The sequence below is a fragment of the Aplidium turbinatum genome, chromosome 2, assembly GCF_918807975.1.
Source record: "Aplidium turbinatum chromosome 2, kaAplTurb1.1, whole genome shotgun sequence".
NCBI lineage: Eukaryota > Metazoa > Chordata > Ascidiacea > Aplousobranchia > Polyclinidae > Aplidium > Aplidium turbinatum.
In genome coordinates, this window is record NC_137473.1 from 3,130,812 (window position 1) to 3,139,602 (window position 8,791).

At 38.5% G+C, this 8,791-nt stretch overlaps 1 long non-coding RNA gene across 2 annotated transcripts; it reads left to right on the forward strand.

Moving 5' to 3' along the window:
• The first annotated feature begins 6,129 nt into the window (after positions 1-6,129).
• LOC145785821 (uncharacterized) lies at positions 6,130-8,049 on the forward strand. Of its 2 annotated transcripts, XR_014291218.1 has the most exons (4): positions 6,130-6,516; positions 7,130-7,305; positions 7,531-7,647; positions 7,939-8,049. It is a non-coding gene; the product is annotated as an uncharacterized LOC145785821 (long non-coding RNA). The 2 variants fall into 2 exon arrangements; XR_014291217.1 differs by lacking the exon at positions 7,939-8,049 and having other exon boundaries at positions 7,531-7,921.
• Positions 8,050-8,791: the final 742 nt, after the last annotated feature.

The window sequence follows — 8,791 nt, forward strand, 5'->3', positions numbered from 1 at the left end:
TCTATCTCACAGTTTCTGGGAGAAATGGATCTCTTTCTATTTACCTTCCCTGCAGGGTAGAAAAAAGTGGGCCAGTTTGGTGGAAAACCTACAGCCTGGCCAATTAGTGGTGGTTGGTTCTCCAGAAGATATAACTAAGAGAGGAAGGTACCGTCTGGGGAGAGTCCATGAGATCATCCCCCAAATTAGAAAAGGAAAACCGATTGTCAGGCGCGTCAGGGTGGCAGTCTCAGTGGTGGATGAGGCATCGGGTGAGGTCAAAGTGGACCTGGTCCTAAGGGATATATCGTGCGTTGCTCCTGTGGGGAATGCTTGACTGCGTTCAGGACCCGGCCACGCCCTGGTCTGTTGTTAGCTGGTGTCGTCGAGGCATCTGTACCACCCTTGCCTTTCATTTAAATTTGTAGTGTATTGTAGATATGTACCGCGCAAATCTGTTATTAACCTGCGTATTTCTATGTGTCATCCGCAGGACTCCAATATGCGTAACTCAACAACATGTCTTAGTAACGTATGCTCTACAGCAATCTCAGTCATCGGCCTCGTTATAAGTAGCTAGTTAGTTAGGCCTACTGTGTAACTGTGTAATGCATTTGATTTGTTTGCTATTGTGTGTTTCATGCAAATGATGTAAATGCTAACCGTGTAAGTATTCGCAAGCGATCTCAGTAATTTGCGTCATTATAAGTAGCTAGTTAGGTACTGTGTAGTGCGTCTGAGTTGTTTGCTACTATGTGTGTCTCATGAAACTAACGTAGATATTAATCGTTAATCGTGTAAGTATTCGCCAGGCCATTGTGGCCAGGGTATCCCAGTGCCTTGCACTGCTATAAAAAGATAATCACCGTTTTTGTGTAGTTTTAATGTACATACTTTCTGTGTATTGCATGTCGGGAATCGACCCTTCTACTTCAACCTTTATTTAATTATGTGCCATAATTAGGGGCCGCAATGTTCCGGCGGGTCGATTGCCCTCTTGATTAGAATTGAAATTGTGATGAAATTTGTAACTTGGTTGGTTGAATTAAGCAACGTTGAATTTGCGTTCTTTCACTGTTATACGTTACGTGGCGCGCCTTCTGACCAAGACGTTTAATTTCTGATTGTCGCATTTGCCGCGTGCCGGGAGCCGTGGTTTCTGGAGAGTATTTGCCATTGTGTGTTGAGTTTCATTTCATTATCGAAAAAAGCAAGCTAGAGAAATGAATGTGTACCACGGATTTAAGTTGTCGTGTTAAAGCCATTGTAAGTTTATACAAAATCAGGTTTTTATCCCAACTCGCGCTCAATAAATCAAAAAACAACAAGAAACAATTGCAAGTATGGTTCAGGCAGACCGAGGAGGGATTGTAGGTAGGCAGTGAGCACCTACTCATGTAACCAATCTGTTTTGTTGGTGTCAAATTCCAATTCGTGAGTTTACTTTGCCGTTCTTGACTTGCTAGCGCAAGCAGCCAAAAATAAAATTATATCATGAGGCCGTTTTTTTCAATACATGTGTGTGTTGTGGTTTGTTTCTGTGATGGTTGTACCGTAAGGTTCAGTCGACCAGCATGTCTTCAACAATTCAGTTTTGCTCTCCAAGTCTCTACTCAGCAGCACCTAGTCTTAGTCGATGCAATAATTCAACGACTACGGTACGGTAGGTCTATGCCAAATTTTTAATTGATTTTCCCATTTAGTGCAGTCGTGGGAACTTAAAAAGTGGTGTTTGTGGGAAATTTTTTTTATCAAGCTGATACTTTTCTCAGACCTTCTCTATATTATGCAGATGGCTCAGAAAAAAATCCATATCAATGGGAAGATGGGAAACCCCCTTTTGGGCCCTTTTTCCAAATGACGTCACAATCCTTTTATGAAAATTTCAAGTTTTTTAAAATAGAACATATTATACATCCTTTTTTAGCTTTTTTCAAGGGGAACAACTTTTTCTATTAACAAGAACCCTGAAAATGTACAGAAAAAGAGTTATTACCGATTAAGCAAAAGGATAGATCTGTGAATGTCAGGCAAATTTGAAATTATTCGTCACTGTTGAACTTATTCTTCTATATTCTATAACAAAAATTAAACAAAGTAAGCAAAACGTAAATTGAAGCTATCATCAAAAACGACAAAGATGTTGCTTTCCTCTTCGTCTTGTCCCGTTTCATATCTTCATTGTACGAGAATTCCTTTTCTTCGGTACCAACATCGACGTTATGCAGAAGTGAAAAAAAGTCTTCATTCTTAAGTTTTTCGTCTAGTCCATGGAATATGTCGTTCATACAAATTATTACTTAGATACGAAAAAGATGTAAAACTATCTTTGTATTTCAAGCATACTTAGGCTATTATATTATTACATTCAACGCCATGACATTCACCACACGAAGAAACACATGCCAAATTGCCATTCTATAATTGCGACAGGTGCAAGTTTTCGTTCTACATGGATTTTTCGTTGATTATCTGCATCTAATTACTTTGGTCAATGCTTCTGGTGCTACAGGCATATCGGTCATTATTGGGACAAGTTCGTTGTTGCTATTGTTTCTCCATCCCCATTCACAAACATTGAAATTAAATTCTAAAGACGTAACCCATGGAAGTAGGCTGCTCTTTGGCTCGGTGGTAGCTTTTCCGGTGCAATTATCCCTTCGCATGCCATATACAATACATGTTATTGTCATGTCTAAAAGTAAACAAAGATAAATATTACATACAGGGTATCTAGAATTGGACAATATCTTAAAAGTGTAAACATTATTATATAATCCCTATGTAAAAATACATAGGCTACCTGAGTTTAGTAAGCGTTGAATCTTCATTGCCACCATACCAGATCTTGAATGCAGTTATAGAGGCTTCTCCGACCTCGTTTTGGGAACTCCAGACATTGCTGATAATTGCAGAATTCTCTTTCAGCGTTTCTGATTTTCGCAAACTTCTTTTCCCTTTTCCAAATATCGATGATGTTGTGTCGCATCCTGACCATGCATGGAGGAAAAGAAGATCTTCTTTAATATCTTTAATACTTGGGTTGGCTTCTATGATTCTCCAGGCTTTATTGAAGCGCTCCTTGGTCGAAGTAAATATCATCATGAGTGTCAGTCTTCCAATGATGCAGTAACGTAGTAACTACATCAGTATCATCAGCAATGACATTCGCTGGACCTTTTCGAAGAGAAGCATAATCAAGGGATTTCGCTGCAATGGAACCGTCAGCATCATCAGAGCATTTTGCCTCGCGTAATTAACCGCCATGCGATGTGCCTTTCTCCTCTGCTTTGCAGTTTCATTCTTGTGCATTTCGTTTTTCAATATTCATTGTGTAGATCAATTATTTTCAATGTAGATGTTATTGTAAAATCATCAGAGCAGTTGTGAACTTCATCTTCGGATTGTCTCAGAAGGGTAGAAACAAACTTGATGAATTCAGCCTTGATTTCGATGCAGCTGAGGTAGCGATCTTGAGTAAAAGGAAGCGAATTGCTCGGATCAATTTTCACAAGCGTGCTCTGTGGAACCGAATTTCGGCGCAAGTGCTCCCCAGCAAACATTGATTGCTGGGCCAGCATTGGCTATATGCTGGGTATGTTGGCACAAGGTCGGCAATTTCGTCCAACATTTTGCCAACATTGCCAACAATACGCCAACAATTTCAATACTTCTTATTAAGCGTTCAAAAAGGTCTCAAAGATTTTATTTCAGGTTTATTTGTTTTAAACTTGAAAAATACTAACACAAACCTCTTTTCATGTGGTATTGCTTCTAAACACAGTTGTGTGATTGGTTAACATCGGTCAGAAGCATTGCCAGCGTTGTGCCAATTCATAACAATTTCGGTGTTTTCTTTCAAATTATGCAAATGTATGCCATCATTTTGCTACAATTTTAAATTTTAATAATAAGCTATCAATGCTGTTATTATTTTCTGATACGGTACAATTATATTATGAATATTTAAGACCAGCGTTGGTCAGAAGAGTAGCCAATGCTTTGCCAACAAAGTAGTTTCATTTCAGTTTGTTTATGTCAAACTGAGCAGAGGTCTAGAAAAAGGTAGGAGCAACAAAACGCGAACGCGATAACGTGCTTGATACCGAAACAGTTTAAAGTTTCCATTAGCCTACAGGTTTCCACAAAATAAACCATTGCAACGTTGGCTATATGCTGGATGTGAAGCCACAAGGTCGGCAATTTCGTCCAACATTGCCAACAATACGCCAACAATTTCAATACTTCTTATTAAGCGTTCAAAAAGGTCTCAAAGATTTTATTTCAGGTTTATTTGTTTCAAACTTGAAAAATACTAACACAAACATCTTTTCATGTTGTACTGCTTCAAAACACAGTTGTGTGATTGGCTAACATCGGTCAGAAGCATTGCCAACGTTGTGCCAATTCATAACAATATCGGTGTTTTCCTTCAAATTATGCAAATGTAGGCTATGCCATCATTTTGCTACAATTTTAAATTTTAATGATAGGCTATCAATGCTGTTATTATTTTCTGATACAGTACAAGTATATTATGAATATTTAAGACCAGCGTTGGTCAGAAGAGTAGCCAATGCTTTGCCAAGAAAGTAGTTTCATTTCAGTTTGTTTATGCCAAACTGAGCAGAGGTCTAGAAAAAGGTAGGAGCAACAAAACGCGAACGCGATAACGTGCTTGATACCGAAGCGGTTTAAAGTTTCCATTAGCCTACAGGTTTCCACAAAATAAACAATTGCAACGTTGGCTATATGCTGGATGTGAAGCCACAAGGTCGGCAAATTCGTCCAACATTGCCAACAATACGCCAACAATTTCAATATTTCTTATTAAGCGTTTAAAAAGGTCTCAAAGATTTTATTTCAGGTTTATTTGTTTCAAACTTGAAAAATACTAACACAAACATCTTTTCATGTTGTATTGCTTCAAAACACAGTTGTGTGATTGGCTAACATCGGTCAGAAGCATTGCCAACGTTGTGCCAATTCATAACAATTTCGGTGTTTTCTTTCAAATTATGCAAATGTAGGCTATGCCATCATTTTGCTACAATTTTAAATTTTAATAATAGGCTATCAATGCTGTTATTATTTTCTGATACCGTACAAGTATACTATAAATATTTAAGACCAGCGTTGGTCAGAAGAGTAGCCAATGCTTTTATTACTTATTACCATTTTTAAAAATATCAATAGCCTAAAAACCTTTTTTATGCGGTTTTGTTTAAAAATATGTTTGTGTGAGCAAACATCGGTTAGAAATGTTGCCAACGTTGTGCCAATTGAACAACTATTCTAAAGTTTTCTTTCAATTTATGCAAATGTACACCATCATTTGCTACAGACCAGGCCAGAGAGAAGATAATTTGAGCCCGGTACCAATGATATCTTTGGGCCTCTAAACAGTTTTAAGAATAACGCACTACATCTAAATATACGGGGTAGTTTATTTGTTTTTCCGGACACCTTGAAGAAGTTACGGGCTCCTAACATTATCCAGGGCCCGAGTTCAAAAGTACCCCCTGAACTCCCCTGACACCGCTACTGGTGGAAAATTCCCAGCTTCAGGAGCAGTCATGTTGCGTCGAAATCTCTCCTCAATTTCTTGAAGCGAAATTTCACAAAACGATCGCTACTTTTACTTTCAACTGTATAAAATCTGTAAATAATTCATGTTTTGATAGTCCATTACCTAATTACAATATGTGTGTGTGTGTTAGTTTGTTTTTGTGATGTTGTTAGGTTCAGTCGTGTTCTCATTGCTTTCAGAATTGGCGCTCCAATTGTTTCAGGAACGAGGAGGCGACTGATTCTTAACTAATTCATCTACTTGTTTTACAGTATCAGGTTTGGTGGCCGTGCTTAACTATATTTATCGATGCAAATACCGCAATATTAGATCTTTTTATGCACGTCTTAAACCATTAAGGTTTTGCCACCTTTTCCTTTTGTTGGTTTTGTTACTGTATTTCTTTTTCACAATATCATTTCTTTTGCGTTCTGACAAAGAAAAATAAATTGAATTGAATTGATCCGGCGAATCGTTTTTTCTCCTCCCGCGGTGCATAGAACAATACTGCAGGCACAATAATTGTTGTGAAAACTCCATTATGACGTCACTACTTAAACTTTGACTGGGCAATATGACGCGTTGAAGTGAAATAGGCAACAAAGCTTTAGAATGCGGCGATGTGTTATATCAACGTGAGGAGATGCAATTTAGCAGAAGAACTTGGTTTGTTTTGATGAAGGAAGACAAAGGCCATGACTTAATCCTTTGCTAAAGGGATTATGACGTCACTCGATTCACTTCGACTGTTCAAGCATGGCGGTTGTGCGCAATACACAATTACGTGGAGAGCCGAAAGCACAATGCTTATGTGAACAGCGCTAAGAGGAATTTTCGCTTCTTGCATCGAAAATATAAAAAATCGAATTCAATTGAGATATTAGTTTTAGAAATGAGCTGAAAGAAGTTTTAGAAATGATCAAAATGAAACTATAGGAATGACTTACGACAATGTTTATGAAAACCTGGTAAGTGAATGTCTTTTATTCATTGAACCTGAAATAATTGTGTAAAGTCGTTTTTGTCACTAGGCTACGTTTACACAATTTAAAGAAAGTTATAAAACTCAATTTAGAGGAAGTTATAAAACTCAATGACCAATGGAAAACTTTCATATGAAATATTCTCGTGACAAATTTAGTGCCAGTGCTCCTAGATGAGTGCTAAGGAGATATCAGCAAAGTAGCAGAGCTTGTGATGTCCCAGAACATGTGTAGGGTTTTGCTCAATCTTTGATTTTGCTGCTCCGGCAGTGTTTGCCTGACTGCTTGAATGTGTTTGTATTTTTATGTCGTGTGGATAGGTCTGTGATGGTTGTAGAATATTTGCAAATGTAGCTTTCATTGCCGTCAACTGAATAATAATAATAACATGTTTTATTTTGCGCCCATTGCGACAACATAGCCTACAGTAGCCTACACTGCGACCTACATACGCAACACAACAGACGACTGGAATCCCAAATAAAACTTTAAACGTTGGCTGTCATTTGTAACAGTCGAAAATTTCTGTAACAAGTGCTCAAGCTTTTTAATGTGATGGATGAAACCCCTGTCATTACATTCGATTTACATTTTGCAGGTGGCAAATTTAAGTCAAGTTGTTGGCAAAAATGCAAGCGATTGTATCAGTGGACTTATTCCAACTATTATTATCGAACACAACACAGTTCAAGTCATGTCGAGAACAAAGAAAGAAAAAAAAAAACATCGTGAAGTCTAAACACTCGTTTGATTGCTTAAAAAAGGTTGTTCTTGGTGAGTACGGATAAATGTTTCTACTACGACTAAACGATTATGTCATAACTATGCCATTTTGCTCTTTTAGTTAATGTATGATGTAATTGTGAAGAGTATTAAGTAATGTATGAAAATATTTTAGTGGTGTACTCGCATTGATGTGAACAACGAACATGGTGGTTAGTAGGCTATGTCGGCATTTATATAATGATTTAACACTTCTTTTTTTACTTTCATGATTAGACATGGTGGTGGCGCACGACAAAGCTGCTGCCGTGCAGCAAATTGATGAAGAGTTTCAGTGATTTCGAAATTGGAAGGACAGGCAAAGTGGCCGAAAACGGCAAAAACTAACTTTTGGTGAGCTTGTTGTATGTTTGAAAGACAACTGCGAATGTGTTGCTTTAGTTGTTGAATAACTACTGTACACGCAATTAGAATGTACTGGAACTTGATTATCGCTCTGCGTGGCACAGAATCGAATGATAAGTTTTTTGTCACGCACGTTGGAGAGAGGGATATTACCATGGATATTACATTGATATTGCAGATTGTCAATTAACTTCGTATTATCCTGGACGACAACTGATCAAAATCCTACACTGTTGCCAAACAGCCCTCTTGAATTAAATATTTTTGTTTCATTCGCAGGAATTCAGAATGATAAAGATACACAAGAAAAAGCTGCTGATGTGCAATGAATATCCATCTGTCAATACGATTTGATGTGGCTTGTTTCTAATAAATGTGAAAATATACGAAGCTCGGCTGTTACTTTGCTTTGTCACAAAGGGAGTAGTGTTGCTTATAAATCCGTGTTGCTGCTGTTCTTTCGCCCAAGGATTAGCTAGGTTCAACAATAAACTTTTGGTGATGAGCGAGGTTTAGGTACAGAGACGTTTGGCAAATGTAAATGCCAATGCTGTTCAGATGTTTTATGCAGCAGCTTGCTTCGCATGGCCAACCTTGGTCAAAGCGCGGCATCACAATAGTTAATAGGTCAGATGAAGCAGCGTCATGGTGCATAAAAGTCAACCAGAATTTAGGCGCCAAATGAAGCAAAATGGTGCACAAGCCATCTTGCCAGCGTTGGCCAGATACAGATGCCAACGTTGGCAAGATGAAGCAAAATAGTGCATAAAACATTTTGCCAATGTTGGCAAGATACAGAAGCCAACGTTGGCTAGATGCAGAAGTCGACGTGGGCTAGATGCATACGCCAACGGTGGCAAGATGCAGACGCCAACGCTGGCTAGATGCATCCAAATGGTGCATAAAACATTTTGCCAACGTTGGCAAGATGCAGAAGCCAATGTTGGCAAGATGCAGAAGCCAAGGTTGGCAAGATGCAGCAGCCAGCGTTGGCAAGATGCAGACGCCAACGCTGGCCAGATGCATCCAAATGGTGCATAAAACATTTTGCCAACGTTGGCAAGATGCAGAAGCCAACGTTGGCAAGATGCAGTAGCCAGCGTTGGCAAGATGCATAATCCAATGTTGGCAA